Source organism: Lasioglossum baleicum, chromosome 13 (assembly GCF_051020765.1).
Source record: "Lasioglossum baleicum chromosome 13, iyLasBale1, whole genome shotgun sequence".
Classification (NCBI taxonomy): Eukaryota; Metazoa; Arthropoda; class Insecta; order Hymenoptera; family Halictidae; genus Lasioglossum; species Lasioglossum baleicum.
In genome coordinates, this window is record NC_134941.1 from 3,279,055 (window position 1) to 3,298,020 (window position 18,966).

Sequence of the window (18,966 nt, forward strand, 5' to 3'; positions counted from 1 at the left end):
GAATGGGAAGCATTCGTCCTCTCGCGACGAAGGTCGAGCCGTCGCGCAACGAAATACCGAATGGATCACAAGTGCGGCTTACCGTTTCTCGTTTTCGATGCCCTTTTTCGGAACTGCTCTCGATAGAGCGTGAGGCACGGCCGGAGCGTAGGTGGACTTCATCCTAGACACCACGAAAACCTCCAACGGGCACTTCTCGGTTTCCCGACGCTAAGTTACAATTAGTTCGCAACGCGAGTGCAGAACGCACGACATGCGATAACGAGAGCCAGCGCGACAGTGATCCATCGATTTTCGGCAATCTAGCGGATCGAACTCGGTTCCCCCCACTCGACCGCTTTTCCGAATTGCCTATGGCGTGTTTCCACGGCGTAACTCTGCGGCACAGGAGCGTTCCCTCTTCGCGCCCTAGGGCCCCGGGCAATCACGAAATTGGTCAAGGAGCCTATCGCTCGACTTGACCAGCGGAGGGGCTTCCTCTTCTTGGCTACGAGGGCACCGACCCCGGGGTAGCTCTCCCTTGCCGGGGCGAGACGGCGTCAGGTCTTCCAGTGCGTCACCTTGGACGAGATGTTTAAGAGAGCTTCTGTCCTGGCGGCGCCTCCGGTTTGTTGGCCGAGTGTCCTCGCACCAAGCTCTAATTTCTCGAAACGGCCATTCGCTTTTCCGTCGGGAGCTTCCTGGCCTTGGGGCGATTGTTCATTTCCCGTGACAATTCGGACGATCGGTGGTTCCTTCTGCGCGTTCCCTATACGGCCCTGAAACTTGCCGTTCTCGGCACGCGCGACAGATGTCATTAGGAGGTCCTCGATAATATCGGAATCTCTTAGAGGAGCGCTCTCGAATCCTGTATCGGTAACGTGTCCCGTTAGAGGGCGGTCCGGTCCCTTATCGCTCTCAAATATGCGCGGAATTAACGGAGAAGGGACGTCGCAAAGGTTGCAACGTCACAGTACATGAAAATGTGCATTTAGAAAATGCCGTAATATGATATTCCATAGAATTAAGTACGATTTTTATTCATTCCAGATCTATTAGCTTGTAAAGAAAGAAATGCAGGATTTTTGTTCCTATGTTTTAATTGAAATTTTATACCAATAAATATTTACCTTAATTTAATGAGTTATATGTCATTTTAAAGCTTGTTTTAAGCTCTATTTAATTATGCTTTTGATATTTAATTGTATTCAAATTTTTATTAAATTATTTGGCTTTTATTTCAGAATGTCAAACGCGATTTTCACATTATTTTTTTCTGTAAGTTCAAACTTTCAAACTAGGCCAAAGTGCGGCTCGGAATATCAACGAAGTATGGGGCGAAGGAAGTGTCAACGAATGCACAGCTTCATATTTTTAAATAATATTAAATTCTCTCTAAAATTAATTTTAATACTATTCCCCTCAATAATATTAAAATCAATTCCCATAATAATTTACTGTCACTATTAAACAATATTAAAGTTTCTATAAAATTAATTTTCATATTATTGTTATTATTAAAACACTTTTAATAAATTTTTAATAAAATTATTTTTTATGTGAGTTATAACACTTTAAAAACATAGGTTTCAAATCCTGCATTCCTTTACAACCTAATACAAGGGCTATTACCACTGAAAATTGTATTTGTTTCCACTTTTTTGTCATATCCGCAGTCTATTTATCACTTACTAGCTGCTCATGGCGTGCCTTCGGCACGCCCTTGCAACCAGGCACTCCGGGCGGGTTGCCCTGGCGGGAGGCGCACAATGGGCGCACTAATGACGTCTCATAAATTGGAATAGAAATAAACTAACTGGAGAATGTTGACAATGTCGATAATGCAAACAGACGTCGATAATGTAAATTCCCATTGTTTGTCTATTGTATTGAAATATGATTCAAAAAGCACTTTTAGTTTTTCCCGAATTTTCCAATTTCCCGGGCAACTTTTCCATTTTTTCTCTCCCTGAAACCTTATTCGGACTATTACGAACATTAAAAAAAAAAAAATTAGCCAAATCGGTTCAGCCGTGTTCTCAAGTGATGCGCTTATCAACGAACAGCATTTGATTTTTATTTATAGTTCAGTGATAAGATAATAATTGCGTACTTACATGTTAAAGTTGAAGTTTCTATAGATACATTTACGGAAATAAGGCAACTTTAAAGCGAAATAATTGTATCAATGAGCATTAAGACCAAGTATGAAGTAAATCCGACCACGAGTAAAATATTCCTCGTACAAACGTTGCAACCCCTTTTCACCTCCTTAGGGGTTAAATTTCGAAATATCCTTTCTTATTCCTTGTATAGATAAATAAAGGAAACCTCTGTGCAAAATTTCAGCTTACTAGATCGAAGGGTTTATCCTGGGCGTTGATGAGTCAGTCAGGACTTTCTTTTCATATACACAATATAATAATATAGATAGATTAGATAGATAGATTAGACAGAAATCGCTAAATCGGTGTACTATACCTATTCCGTCGCGAAGACGTCCCCATTTCTCGTACGATTCTTTGCCTGTCAGAGCTACTATACCACCCCTCGCTTTTCGAGGGTCCATTTGGTAAAAATTTCGTGACATGAATCGGTCTGGTCTTGTTGAGTAACACCTTTCAGGTGTCTAGTGCAATGGTACGAACAATTTCGCTACAGACATTCTCAAATGATTCTTCACTTTCATTCTTCTTTATAAAAACTTCGAGTTGGATACAGAGCTAGGTAAAATACTATTTTAAGTAGTAAACAATCCTATTTATGCTAAAGTATTTTACTTTAAAAATGAAATATTTTATTTGCTATAATTAAGTTTTTAAAATAGTGTTTTATTTGAAGAATATTGAAAATGTTTGGATTTGTGTACCAAAAGCTGTGCGATATAACAACCATTTCTTTGGATTATTGTCGAGTTAAGAAATATTAAGTCACAGCATAAGTAACGTGGTTTCTCAGAGTTTTAAAACAACGCAAACTTACAGTATTTTATTTTGGACCAACCCAATACTTTAAGCAAGATTAAAGGATTTAATTTTATTTTGGAATGACCCAATACTTTAAGTAAGATTAAAGGATTTTACTTTAGGACGATTCAACGCTTCTTAAGCGAGTTTTATTTTATGCTAGATTAGTAAAACCAAATGTTTTATTTTACCTCTCAGATTATTAAATGAAAATATTTTATCTTGTGGTAGAAATTGTTAAAAAGGAAACATTTTATTTGCCTAATTATTGATCCGGGGGTGTATTTCAAGCGTGAATTCCACGGTACGTTAAATCGCAGTGTCACTAGGATTCGCATTCCGCGTAATTAATGGGCGATTAAGTGAAGTCAAATAACTAACACCGGCTCAACTTTAGAGCGCAGTCTTACCGAATATTTAAATATCATTTCCTTGGGAGTATTGATAACACAAAATACAAATTTATTGGTGGACGATAATTGTTTTATGCAAAATAACTCCAACACATTCGATATTACGTGATCAAATTTAATGACTTGAAAATTGATATTATTCCTTTTAGGTGGTTTACTCCCAATCAATAATGTGGGTAATGAATACTATCGAATATTGAGCAAGGAATTCGTTAAAAACGTGAAATCATAAATATTCTCGCATGTTATATTATCAACAGTGTGTTACACACACAAAAGTGTAGTACAAAACTATATTCTTCGAGTTTTCAGTTTTCATAATTACGTATTTATTGTGTTATTATTAGACAGCGGATTTTTATGCAAAATAAAAATTTTCTAGATCAATTGCAACAATCTGGAGTAAAATAGAAATTTATCTTGTTTCTTAATATGTATGATAGGCTGAAAACACACACACAATACACAACAGTGTAATTAAATTATTTGAATGCTTTCACTGTTTGAAATTACACCTACTCATTTTTGTCATGATACTTCACGAGTCCGGTAAAGTAAAAAACAGCCCAGTTCTGATACTCTTCACGGTTTTGCAATATTCTCTGTATCCGTTCTTCATTTGTATGGTCGATGTAAACATTGTCGGTGCATTATTATTGTCAGTAAAGTGAATGTCGTTAAAACAAGCGTTGATGTAAACATTGTTGGCGAATTACTCTTGTCAGCGAAATCAATGTCGATCAAAGGTTGTCGTTTAACACTAAACCTACCAGCACCGGTGAAAATGACCAGTGATGCAAAGTGATGGTTCCAGATGTTTCATTTTACAATTATTGAAACAATAAAAATGATTTCATAAGGAATGGTTGTATAAATATCTTTAGTAGAGCACATATTACAACAGAAGCTTCACAAAGTCTAAATAGAATCAGTCTTATCATTTTTATAAGGGAACATGTACCAGTTACTTTTAGGCTCGGTAGGTTTAGTGTTAAAACGTTGTCGGTGAAGCGATTGGCGGTAATTTGCTACAAACTCGTGTGCCAGGGACCTTCTTCTCATCTCACCACGATACATCTATTCCTAGAGGAGAACGCTGCCCGAGATTTAGTTATCCGATGAGGGGCAAGCTGCATGTCGCCGCGAAGAACAATCTCCAGCGAACGGAGGAATAGAAGATCGTCTTTGGAGATGGAGGTCGAAGATCCTGAGACGGCATCCGTATCGTCGCCGTCGGGATTAGCAGGTTTAGCCGGAATCTGAACGATGCGACCTCGTATCCGTGGCGTTGGACAAACGGATATGCAAATCAAACTATGGAATAAAATGCACTGACTGCTGCTAGTACTGCGGAAGATCCGGCGAGAGGTTGAACCGGGTTCTTCGGGTTGCACGCGAATCGCATCGGCGGTCAATGGGAAATTCATGGGGTGCAGTCGCAAATAGTAAACGAGAGGGCGAGCTCGCACAAGGGAGAAGGGAGGTGACAAAGGGATTGAAAGACCGAAGGAACGAAGGAACAGAGGCGGGGTTCGGTCACCAGGAACTTCCTCTCTGGAGGAAAAGGCGTTAGAGGGTTTGGGGAGGCGAACGCCGAGTCGGAGAGAAAAGAAAATTCAAAGAGATAAGTTTGCACGACCGCCGGGAAAACATGCTCGAATACGCAGCAGAAAAGTTTCTCGACGTTCGAGATTCGCCGAGATTCCAACAGGCTTGTCGGGAATTTTGATTTCGCCCGGTCGACAAAGCGGATCGCTGTCGCTTGCACTTTCTCGTGTTAATGCGATCAGTGAAAAATGGCTGAACCAGGGACGAAGAAATTGCTGCTCTCCCTTTGATTTATATAATACTTCAGCGAAAAATTAGGTAACTATGCTAGAATATTCTTGATATTGGGTGTTTAAATTTTGGAGCTGTTACCCTCTTATTCTTTTCATATTCACGATTTATTCTTAATCCAGTGCACGGTTACTCTTTCACCAGTTACTTTTTTAATTCGTCTTTAATTTGTCTTTTCAGGATGTAACAACAATCGCATTATGCATGAGAAGCTCTGAATTTTTACAAGAAATGTGAACGATAAAATGGATACTTTTTGGCCCGTGTTGATTGATAAGGAATGCATGACCAAGATTATGTAAAATTTAATTCATTCCATGTTCAGTGGTTTTTATAATGAATAAAGGTGTCCAGTTATTTTTCTATTACAAGAGAAGCACTCCTGACAAAAGATAAAGAGAAATAAAATTATAATGTTCGACAAGTGTAAAGAAAATATCAATATAGGAATGAATATTATTTAAAGGTTTTTAAAAATGGTGAGAAGTGTGTTATTTTCCATTTGGAAAAATAAAAAAATACTCTTAACTCTTCTATTATATTTGTGTAATATCTAATATACAGGGTCTGTCCGGAAAGTAATGCGACCACATTTTTTAAAAAAATCTATTGAACATACGGGTACAAACCTTTAAATTTCTTCAAAGTAGGATCGTTGTATAATAATTTAGATATACAATACTTATTAGTACATATACAATAATTTAAATCATCTCACCAGCAGCTTAATTTATTAATTTCTTATGAGAGTATATTTAAAAGGAGACTTAAGCTTCTTTCTTATTTAGGTCAATTACCAAGGATTTTATTATAGGCTTCTTGTACGCAAAGGTTTTTCCTAACGTTCCCAAAAATCCTTAAAGCTTATTATGTAACAAGCAATTAAATTTCGTTGTCATCTATCATCGTATGTCATCTATTTCCTATTAAAAGTACCATGCGAGTATTTAAAATTATGTGTGTGTACACAGAAAATTTTAATTTTATATCTGGATAATATGAATATGAATCTTAAGTTAATTATTCATTTGTTATTAGCTTAATTGTAAATTTATAAGTTTTAATACGTGTTTTAGAATTTTCGTTGGCCAAATACTCTTTCAGACATTCTGTTTGTTTACTTCTTTTTAGTAACCAATAAATGAATATCCGAATCATTTATTGAGCGCATTTAATGTACATTAATATTTATTATTTACGTCGATTAGATGTATTTCTCGTCAGGCTCGTACCACTGCATTTGATGAAAAACTAATTACGAATGATGGTATAAAATACTGCACTATTTTCGTTGCAGAAAGTGAAGATACTCGCTAATCGCTAATTGCCCTGAGTGTAAACGGGTTTTAAATTTCAAGAAGATCGCTGTGTTTAAACTTTATCATCGTATTGGCGGAACAGAAGTCGCACAATAATAAAGTCGGGACCGCGTTCGCGATTAATTCATCGAACTTTGTGAATACATTTCAAACTTGGAGAATTTGTCGATCTCGGCGAGCGCACTTTGTCCCCATCGCACTAGTTGAACGGCAGAATGGCATCGCGGAAATTCTTGTTGCATAATTACCGGCTGTTTGGACGCCATTTTGTGCTCAGAATTTATCAGGCCGGCCGTTGCCACCGCTGGTTGAGTATTGTCTTCGTAATACCGTAATTTCGCGGATATAATTATACAAATTCCAGGTTAAGGGAGATGAAGGAGAAGAGTATCGTCCTTCGAACAATATTAAAATTTCATGCTTAGGAAAAAGAAATTACCTTTTTAAATATACAATAGACAGATCGATATTTATTCACTAGAATTAATTTATCGTTATAAAAATACGCTGCTGATTAATTCATCGATATGTTTCGAAAACTTGTGTCCTATTGAATGCTTACAATTTAGATATACAGTGATGGACACAGAAGTATTGCAACAATTTAAAAGGAAAACCTTTTTTAAAATTAGGAAAACGACTTAAATTTTTTTTTAATATTAGCTTACCGGATGATGTACCAAACATTTTTTTAAATATCTTGGCCAATATCAACAACTCAAGCCTGCCTGACTGTTATGTTGAACTCGTCTTGACATGAACAATTATATTATGTGCTAAAAAATAAGTAGTGCCATTTAAAAACATGAAGGTGACCGTCATTTTTCATGAACAAACTTCCTTCACTTTTTTCTATTGTATTTTGTAAGTGCCCGAAAAAACGTGGCCACAGTTACGTGGCACAGATTGCATACAAGCTGATTACAACCTTAATCATTTGGTCCAACTTTGAAAAAGTGGTATTCATTTTTAAACGGTATCAGAATACTTTCGTCTAGCACTGTCACATGTTTTCCTTACAGGAGTTTTATTTAAATTTGGTCATAAATATGTTCAACGTTCAGTTTATTATTGACATTCTAGAATAATGAGAATACTGTATTGATAACATATCTTACAGATTCATGGAAACGGAGAGGGAACCCAACCAGTTTCCCTCTCTGAATCTAAAAAGTATTTTGAGTGCAGCAATTTCCGACCCCGAAATCATTTCTCCTGGAAAATAAAAATACCGCTATAAGAATGATATAAAAATATAGAAGGGAAGTCGCGGAAATAGACGGCAGTTGGTCGGGACGGTAAAAATAAAATCTAAGTCGTCGATTGACAGAAAGTGATCGTAAAAAAAGCGAATCGAAGTAAAGATCCTTAGATTGAGGGACAAAGAACACGGAGTCCTTTTATGTCCCTGTACCGAAGAATGGTGATATAAAAGTCATCGCTGCAGCGATTGTTACGCGAGAAATGATCTATTTAACCTAATAAAATTGTCCAATTTGAAGTAATTGACAGGTTCTGCCAGTTTTATTCAACTTCCAACGAATCCTTTATTTCTCAAACGAAGAAAAATGATCATTCGTTACAATTGTCAAATGCTTTACTATCGAGAAAGATATATATAGTATTTTTTACGCTTCTAGAATTTTGTTAAGAACATTGATTCATTAAATTTTTTCAATCGTTATTGAATTTGGTCATCCTTGATTCATTTTAAAGTTTATAATTGTTATTTACGCACTGTTTAATCTTTAAACGCTTGGACACTTCCAACTTATTACATTTTTTCGATCTTTATTGAATTTGGTCATTCTTGATTCATTTTAAAGTTTATAATTGTTATTTACGCACTGTTTTATCTTTAAAAACTTGAACGCTTTCAATTCATTAAATTTTTTCGATCGTTATTGAATTTGGTCATCCTTGATTCATTTTAAAGTTTATAATTGTTATTTACGCACTGTTTTATCTTTAAAAACTTGGACGCTTTCAATTCATTAAATTTGTTCATCCTTGATTCATTTTAACATTTGTAATTGTTATTTTATCGCTGTTTAATCTTTAAAAACTTGGACGCTGTTGACGATTAAACAGATCCGGATCCCTGTTTTGGTAGGTTTCTTTTCATTTTTCTAATTGTAATTTTAATGGTATTTTATCTAAACTTTCAATCAACAATTATTGCAATTCACTTACAGTGGATTCAAGAAGTATTTGAACATTAAGTATTCAATTCTCGAAAAATTTTCTCTATTTAAACTATGATAATTTCCTAAATATTGCTGTGCAATGTAAAATTGCTAGTTCCGTAATCGATTGTTTATATTGTTGTTATCAATGTATATGTTTGTGTACTCTGCCAGTATCAGATTAGTCAGGTGACACTGTGATACATGCACGACAGAGGCGACTCTACTATAGAGCTCTTAATCTGGCGTCTCTGCTGAAGAGTCCTTAATCCGGCGACTCTGCTGTAGAGACATCTTTTATTGTTTAATAAATGTGTGGACTATTACTGTCTTATGTAATTGTGCCAACAAATATATTTAATTTTTGACAATTTCACGTGAATGCAGAACTCTCGTATTTTTAACGAGAAAAGCAATATTGTCAGGAGATAGAGTTTGAAGGATCAGGATACTCTCAGCTGCTGCGGCACTTGAAATTAGTTAAATGTAACAAAGTGCCCTTAGTAGTTCGTTAACGACATTCCCGCGTTACGTTGGAGAACCTTAACTTAGATAATGTCAGAAGATTGACATAGTTCTCTGAAATTATTTTGCAAAACCCTGCGAGTGAGCCATATACGTTAAGACGTCGTCTTGACTGCAAACTTGTCAGCGAGGTAATATCGAGTATTAGTTCTTTCAAAGAAACTAGTTGGAGTATATAGTCAAAGGTCGCAGAAGATGTAAAAGTATGTTTCATCGTACTTTTTTACATTTACGTCGCTATTACATTTGTGTGAGATGTTGATCTTTGATCTCTGAGATTTTGTCTGAGACTTTGTTGCGGGATTCAGATGCAAGCCGGGTCTCGTGCATCACATCTCACTTGACTTTAATAAAACGTTTGATATCTTCAACCATAATTTAACTTTACCTTGATTCCGTGGGCTTGGTATTCACGATCCTCCTTCAACCTGGCTTTCCTTTTTCACAATTCGCAAGCAAGATGTACTACACAATCTGCGCTAGTCCTCTTCCAACATGCGTAATATTTTCTGCAAGTTTTCCAAGGTCAACTTTTCTGTACAACTCCCTCTGAAAGGAAACATTCATTTTAATGGGCGAATTGTAAACTCGACGAAATATGTCCATACATAATGCACTGAAAAATAGTATCAATTGTATCCTATATTTAAAAAAATATACAGTATACAAACTACAATAGGTATTACATTTAAAGAAAACGCTAAACCTACCATTGCCGGTCAAATGACCGGTCTGAAATTTTTAATTTTATAGTTATTGACATTATGACGTTGCTTACATGGAAAATGATTCGATTTTCTTTATCCACAAACGCATGTTGCAATAAAAATTGTACGAAATCTAAATAAATAGATCCTTGTCATTTTTATCAGATAAACATTTCAATCGCTCTCAGTGCTCGGTAGTTTTAGTGTTAATTCTCTAGACAAAAATTTTGGAAAAGTCCAACGAATGTGGATCAATAAAGTCGTTGAAATTAAAGGTTTCACGAACAAGTGAAATAATAAATAATATTATCATGTATCATATCATTAAATATTTATCGTACATTATCTTTTTAATCGCGTAAATAGATTATAAAATATTAAAATTTAATTCTGTAACACAGACATTTTTTTACCTTGTATTCAACGTTTGTAGATGAAGGAGTTAACATTTGTGGACAAATTCTGGCTTTCTCAAACCAGGGAGAAACAATAAATATTCTTCTTTTATCATAAATATCATAGCGCGTTCACTGAAATGTGAAAATTATGAAATAATGTGTGAGCAGCACGAAGAAATATTTTTAATTCTCTAAACAAAAGTTTTAAAAAATGCGTAAAACATTTGTAAACAGATAAACGCGTTCATAAACCAATGTTTGTTTTCGTTTTGCCGAATTTTACAATAAAACAAATGTCTTAGTTATGCTAAGACAACTATTTCTTGTACATTTATGTGTACAAAAATTATTCAAGTGTGGTAAATGGTTAATTATTTCATCAAAGTTAACGTTCTACAATTCTCAAATCTCATAGCCTCAAAATCGCACAATCTTTTTTCAATTTCAATTTCCATTCGTTACACTCATTGTGATATGTTGAAACCATTTTTATTGTTGCGTATAAACCATTTGCACGGCTTGCTGTAACTGGCTTTTTTCAGGTATCTCTGTTGTTTCTACATCGATTGAAAAAATGCTATCCATTGTTCTACATTGCTTTTTTATTTCCAAATTGCATTGTTTTAATATTTTAACGATGTTCAACAAATAACGCGATTGAGAAAGCTACATGCAAACAATTAAAATGAATGTAATCTTCTTAATTCAGTATCATATACTTAATAAAAAATTCTAAAGTCAATTTTAAGTAAATGCGATGTGAAAGTGAGTCGGATTAATATGCGGACGCTTTAAAATAGACGATAACTTTTTTAATATTGTAGTATACGATCTGAACTTTTTTGGGAAGCTAGAGCAATTACTTTACTACAGGATGTGAAAACAAATAAATTTTCAAAAATTGCAATTGATCGGAATTGTAGAAAAAGTAGTAAAAGTTGCATTTTACACGTTTTTTGTGTGGGTTTGTATTGAAAATTTAAAAAATACGTTTTGTAGATTTGTGCCAATTAAACATATTCTGAAAAATTCGTAAAAATCGGTTGACGTTGCAATGAGCTGCAAACGTTTAAAGATGGTAAAAATTGCAGATTTTCACGATTTTCGGCCTCTAACTGTAATAAATTTAGGGATTCTGACATTTTTCAATACCTGTAGTATTTTCCCGCATCAACCGATTTCCATGAAACTTTCACAGTGCATATAATTGATACAGACCTGGAAAAAGTACTTTTTAAATTTTCAATATAGGCCCACATAAAAAAGTTGTGAAATGCAACTTTTAGTATTTTTTTCTAAAATTTCGACCAATCGCAATTATTGGAAAAGTTTTTTTTGACATCCTGTAGTAAATCAATTGCTCTAGCTTCCCCAGAAAAAGTTAAAATCGTATAGTACAATATTAAAAAAGTAATGCCGTTTTAGAGCGTCCGAATATTAATCCGAGTCACTTTATCTACAATTGCTTGAAAATAAGCCCTTAAATTTTCACTACACTGAATGAAGCCACTCATCAATCACCAACACTGCTCAGCACTATTCCATTCATTAACGATTAACTCTATTGTCCATCGGATCAACGATGACAATATCAATTTAATATTAATGAGCTGTTACAATGTCACCATTTACGAGAAACATTCGAGATGTTCGAATGTCCGTTCAATGGTATTAACTGCCTCGAGCATCGAATGCGATCAACAAGTTGTAATTGTAGTTATCGTTCGACTGGGAATAGTACTACAACACATCGAAATCTAAAACGAGGTTGAAATCAATACCAACTGTTCCCAATGATTTTGGCATAATTACACCGAGAACGTTATACATACCGAACTTTACTATTCACGTCGAATACAATCCATTTTGCATTTGTAATAATATATAGAAGCACTTAAATATTCATTTTCAAATTATTGTTAACCTTCGCAAGGTAATGTGGGGTCTCAGAGACCCCAGCTTTAGATTTTTTAAAAGTATTATTCTTTATCACAAATTTATTAAAAACGAGACTATTTATGAAATTTATTTGTCGGGGTCTATAAGAGACCCCACCTTACTATTTATGTGTTATTAAACCTTGCGAGGGTTAATCGATAAACGAAAGTCTCCAAAAAACAGAAGAAAAATGCAGAACTTGCGTCAAGAACCAAATACACTTAATATCAGAAATGTTTAGAATGATATGCATAAAAGATTTTCCAAAAATTATAAGTTACAAGGTTGCATGCAAGAAGGAAATGCATTTCTTAAAACCTTTAATTTGGGCCCTTAATAAAAACTTAAAATATATGTTTTGTAGATCTATGTTAGTTATACACATGCTGAAAATTTCATCGAAATCGATTAATATACACACGAGTTACAAGCGGTTAAAAATGGTGAAAATCATAGTTTTACACGACTTTTGATCAGTTTTATCTTTCGATGCGTGTCGTTTTTTTTTCTGCGTCCACCGATTTCGATGAAATTTTCAGCATGTGTATAACTAACATATATTTGAAATTTTCATTAAGGGTCCAAATAAAAGGTTTTAAGAAATGCCTTTTCTTTTTTGCATGCAACCTTGTGAATTATAATTTTTGGAAAATATTTTTTGCACATCATTTCGTAAACCAATGCTTCCAATTGATTATAAAAAATCAGGTCGTTTGGTACAATTATAAAAAAGTTATTAGTTTTAAAGGGCATTCGCACAGTTTCGTTACCCACTGTATATCATTTTCATAAAATTCTCTCGCTTATTTCCAATAGTGAAACGGACGTTTAATATTAGGAACTTCGAATGCAATTTCGATCGCTGCACCAGCCGACAAAAGTTTCAATCCGCTAGTCCGCCGGCTGCAGTTTCACATCGTTCTTTAATTCAAAGTAAGGCGTGATAACGAAATTTCACAGCGGCCGGCAGTATAAAACAGAAATTTCGTGTTCGACTGCGCCCGTAATGCCTCTCAAAATTAGCGGAACGTCGCGCGCGTTTAAGCCGCGAGGGCTTTAGTTTGTATTTATAGACGAAGAGGGTAGTTCCTCGGATTGCGACTAATTAAGGTGAGGGCGGATATAAATGCTGGGAAGTGTCCGACCATTGAAGCAGAAATTTATTTAAATTTTCAAGTTTAAAGTGAACTCCACGGTAACTATAAGTTCATTTCTTTTTCTCTCTTGATAACCTCTTTTCGGGCCTCTTATCTCCGGCGCCATCTGAATTTTTATTTTCGCCAACTTTCGCAATTTGCAATCACCGCATTTTCACATTCATAGGCTCCCTCTTGCGCAGAACACGATGCAATAAAAAGTTTCACGACGTCTCGTCAAGGTCTCATTCGATTTTTCAAGCTCATAAAATTCTGAGCGACGCAAATAAATCCCTGTTTAATTTCAATTTTCGTGAATCAGCATGGAAAAACGTGTATTCGGATAATGAAACGTTCGCGTTTCCTCCAGATATACATGGAAACGTATTCGCTAGTGAGTAATGGTTGAATACAGAATCAACGCAATATTCTGTGGGCGATACAGATTCTGCTTGTTGCGCCAAGATGATGAGAAACCCAACACAACGGTATAAATTGTGGAATATACTGTCCGTGGGTTTACTCTTTTCCCAACGACTTGCAACCATAACATTTTTGTAGTGTTCTAAATTCTAAGGTGTGGATTTTGTGGAGGTGTTGAAGAGTACGGTATTCTATTTTTTATCAAACCCTGTATTATTCTATTTCCCTCGGGCAGACTATTCTACGGAATTGTATTTTCGGACCAGGTTGGTTTTTTCATACAGTTTTCCATGTGGAAAACGTACGAGAAAAGTTTTGTGTAACCCATTGTTTCACACTTGAATAATAACATCGTCGAAACTATCTATTTGTCTGAGAAAAAATATTTATTATTGTCTATTGTCTACGATAGTTTTGCGTGACACAGCGACTTGGAAACTGAAGATTGTATCGTCTGTAATAACTAGACTACGGATCTTTATGCAAAATATAAATTGTCTGCATCGATTGCAAGAAATGGAAACAAAGTCGAATGTTATTTCTTCCCTTAATGATCTTAATAGAGGAGAAATCATATATTGACATGTTCAATTTTTTGAATTATTCAACAATTTATAATTTGAACAATGTAAAATTGTTGTGTCTATAACAATAGTATGATCATAGGCAGTATTTCTTTGTTAATATAAGAAATATTGCCTTTGATCATACTATTGTTATAGACACTATATTGTTCAAATTATGTACTATGTGCCCTCTCTTATCACATGGTTTATGGAAATCATTTCTTCATACGATACTTTATAGAATAATGATCTTGCATGTAAGAAAAATACCTTTTGTAACTTTCGCCAAAGAGGAAAAACTATACAGTATACATTATATAATAAGAAACATTTTTAAAGTGTATTATGTATTACAAATTTATTAGGTCGAGTCTGAAGTAATTTCTGTTGCATTATATGAATTTTATCGATCAATACAATGAGCAACACTTATATTACAGTCATTTATATGTATGTTCACCATCATTTGTAGTAACCTATTACCATTTATCAGATAGCTCGAGCATGAGAAGAGTCATTAGAATGATAAATGCATTATTACAATGTGTTCCATGAAACGGAAATTATTTGTGGTCTGACCTAATCGATGCCACGAAATTGTCAGACCAGAACCTATTTTCCTAAATCCATTTTTTAGAAAATTAACGATATGATTAGAATTAATTTAGCGGATTTATCTGACAATTACTCGCTAATTCTATCTGTAATTAATACGAGTTTATAGTAGCCAGTATTTCCCATTTTTCGATGATCAAATTATCTATCAACAGTTAATTGCATTATTCATTGTATTAAATCATCCGCCAATATTAACTAAAGTAGAATTATCCAGCCATGGACGAACGCATGAACGAATAAATGGTGCAAAAAGGAGTTTTATATTTGAATTTTCCGGTAGATAAAATTTCATACGATTTAAGCCTCCATTTGTTTTCGTATTTATTTGCATGTTATATATTAAATAATATTGTGTGGAAGTCGTTCGAATTGGAATATTCTTTTTCGTCTCGCTCGAACTGAAAAATACATTTCCGACAATTCGAAAAATGTAGCACGGAAGCCACAGGGTACGTGAAACTAGATAATGGAAAACTACTCGAGAAAGGATGGGAAGTAAGGCCTATCATTATCCTTTACCGTTTTAACACGGCGACGACGTCCCAAAGCGGTTTAAATGCAAATGCGTTATAAAGCTGACAAGCTTCTGACCGCCCCGCCATTTGTTCGCGGAAGTCGTCCCACTTTCAATTCTGATTGTAGCCAAATACGTACGTGTGTCGAAAGGATTAGCACTTTAACTACCATGTAAGACTTTTAAGATCATAAGAACTTATTACATCTTTAGTCTTTTCGTGAAAACGTAGAATATTTAATATTGTGGATTGATTTGCTCCATTTGTGTTTAATCACCCAGTAAGATATAGATTCAAGTTTGTAAAAAATAATAGCGAATCGTTCCTTTGCTACACAAGTATTGATTTATTAAGTCAGCGTCCGATAAACATTTCATTCTGCTCGAATGTACATTTTTTGTGTTATGTTTTCCTTATAATTGTGTTCTTAATAAATTACTTTTGTTCAATGATCTGTGGCTTGAGATCTTCTACTGTGATATTATATTTCAAACCTTCCACAAATATCTTCTTTTCATGTTTGTAGAAATGCAAAATTCGATGTTTCGCATTAATTTCTCTACTTTTTTGGGACACTCTGTACACGTTCTACTTTCTTGGTCATTATCATGTACGAGTTTTGTAGGTAACAATATGTATAACAAATATATTAATATATACAAATGATTAAAATAGTCTCCTTTTATGTTTTGAAATTCTTCTACTTCAATTTAATAAAGAACATTATTTTTGATTTATTAAAATTATTGGAAGAAGTACAATTGTAGTTTAATTTATGTTCGTTAGAATCGTCTTAGAACACTTTTATCTTGCATGAACGTAGTCTAATAAAAGTTTTAATTTTTTTAGACCAATTCAGAAAGAGTAGTCTTCAGTCTTTGTTTTTCTTTTCAATTGTAGAGCTCGAGAACTAATAAAAAAAGTGTGTTAAGTTCTATTGTGTATTGATTGATTTTTGAATATTTTTGAAGACTCGGTGAATAAAGGTCCGCAGCTCATTGTTTAGAAAACAAAGATGCTTTCACTGGGAGAAGAGAACGAAGTAATATTTGAGTTATTTATTTACGTACATGCGTAAAACGAAATCTCAATTTGTTGTGTGCTAATGTAAATTTGATTTATCATGTCAAGACTATTTTACGAAGTGTGTTAATTGAATTTAAAGATTTCGTTATTTAACAAGAATTGTAATGTTGTGAAACTGTTAAACGCTAGTTCGAATCAATTAAAATAACTTTATTATGCAGTATACGTCATTCTGTCACGTGCTGTTAAGCTTGTTGCGGAATTGTCAACAGGCGACTTGAATTCAGTAAATGAAAATATACTAATATTCCATATATGTATTTCCATTTTTGCAAATAAATTCCTTTATTTCATTATATTGAGATAAAATCGAGAGTAATTAACAGATTAAAACTACAACACTTCCTTTACAGTCAGGGTTGTTCATTAAAATTAGAAAAGGGATTCTCACTTTATTATTTATTTATAAATAAATATATGTACAAATGAGAATACTTTACCAGATTAAAACTACACACTTTCTTCACAGTTTGGGTTGCTTTAACGTTACATAAATGTATAGAAAAGGGATTCTCACTTTATTATTTACTTATTTATGAATAAATATGTACAAATGAGAACAAAAATTTCGAGAATTGCCTCACTACATTTGATAATACCTACAATCCTCAAAAGTAAATTATTACACACAGTCTATTCGAAAAAATTTCAGAAAATATTTTTTGCATAAAAATTACAATATTTAATAAGTGTCAGCCATTGTCCACTTGCGATTTATTTAGTTTCCAACAGACAGTATACGGATATTTAACCAACTCTCTCCGTCCAGTGTTGGATGGCGTGTAGAGTATAATCGGAGTTGGTAGATGTTAATTGCCAAATTCCCTCAATGGGATTCAAAGAGATGCAAACCCCAATTTCGATTGCAGAACAATGAATTGTCAGGGAGAGGTTCTGTTCACTGATTACGTTATCAAAACCGTTAGTTGTTCCCCGAAACAAACCGAAAGGATTACGTGGGATCGTACAAACTGCAATCACACAAAAGAACATTTCATGAACGCTCGATTCTTTCCGATAACAGTGGAAACATTACTTTAACGTTTGTAGAAATCGTTAAAACATAATTCAATCACTTAAGAAATTACATAAAACTATTTCTGTGACAAAACACTAAAAATTTATTTAAAAAAAGGACCAATAATTATGAACTAATGCATTAACACTTTATAAAGAAAATCTTCGTCGAAGAATCGATAGTGTTGAAGCCTAGGCAGCATAAATGTTTTAAAGAGACTATTTGATTGATTGAAAGTTGAAGAATTACCTATAAACCAATAATTACTGTATAATAATAGGCGAGGCACCTAAAACCGGACGAGACTCTCGTGGTTATATTTTTGTAGGGGGACGCGTAGAGGACATATGAAGGTCACCTCCATTTTTTAACCCTTTGCACTCGAGCGGCGACTCAGAGGCGTAGCTACTAATTCTTATACCATTATTCAAAATATTTGTAGCATTATGAAATTTGTATTCAGTAAATTACTAAACGTATTGAATGTTTTATTTAAGAAATTAAGAAAATCATAAAAAATGAAAATATTTCAGGGCGGAAGAAAAATTCGGTTTTCGAATTAGATTAGCTCCGAGTGCAAAGGGTTAAATTAGAATAATATACTCTTCTACGTACTATCTAATAGAACGTTTTAAGGCACGTACAGCGACCTACGACTCAAGGTCATTCAAGATTGTTGAAGGTCAACATTCATTATACATAATGAATATACATATGTTCATAATTGCAGAGTGACTCACCTTAAAAGGTAAAAATTGCCTCAGAATTTGAAAAAGCGGCACAACTGTCGACAGATCAATAATAGTAATTCGAATAAGTTATAAGCTGATCAAATAATTATAATCAAACAAATCGATCAAGTCCAAATCAAATCAGCAAACATTTTAAGGAAATCGTTACCAATTACCAAAAGCCAGTACCAAAAAGATAGGGGGGGGGGGATATTAACAATAACCAATGCACTAGCAGAGAGAAATAATTGCGTAATATTTTCCAGCGAAAGATAGCGTGAAAGAAGCGACATAACTCACGGAACGACCAGATATCGCGAAAGCTACGAGAGTTCGAGTTTCTTCCTGAAAGTTTTTTACCCTCTATTACAGCCGTCTGAGGCACCTATTCCCAGGACCATTTATTTTTCCACACGGTTGTTTATACTTTTAAGTTCATACTCGTGTCGCGCATGTAGCGGCTGGCTGACCGATGGCGGCGGGGGGAAGGGACTTCTCGATGCCTTTAAGGAAATCTCATTAAAACCGTAATTACAATTTCGCTGGCGGTGCCATTGCAATAATAAAGTACTTGGTCGTGGCGCGAAACACTCGAAGCGGAAC

General features: G+C 34.5%; 1 long non-coding RNA gene across 1 annotated transcript in view; it reads right to left on the reverse strand.

Annotated features, from left to right (window-relative positions):
* LOC143215401 (uncharacterized) overlaps positions 1-18,966 on the reverse strand; it is a 167,338-nt gene that overhangs the window by 22,056 nt on the left and 126,316 nt on the right. Inside the window, exons 3-4 of the long non-coding RNA XR_013010371.1 lie at positions 10,348-10,464; positions 9,616-9,776 (exon numbers count right to left, since the gene is read on the reverse strand). This is a non-coding gene — a long non-coding RNA (uncharacterized LOC143215401). The remainder of the gene's footprint in view (positions 1-9,615; positions 9,777-10,347; positions 10,465-18,966) is intronic.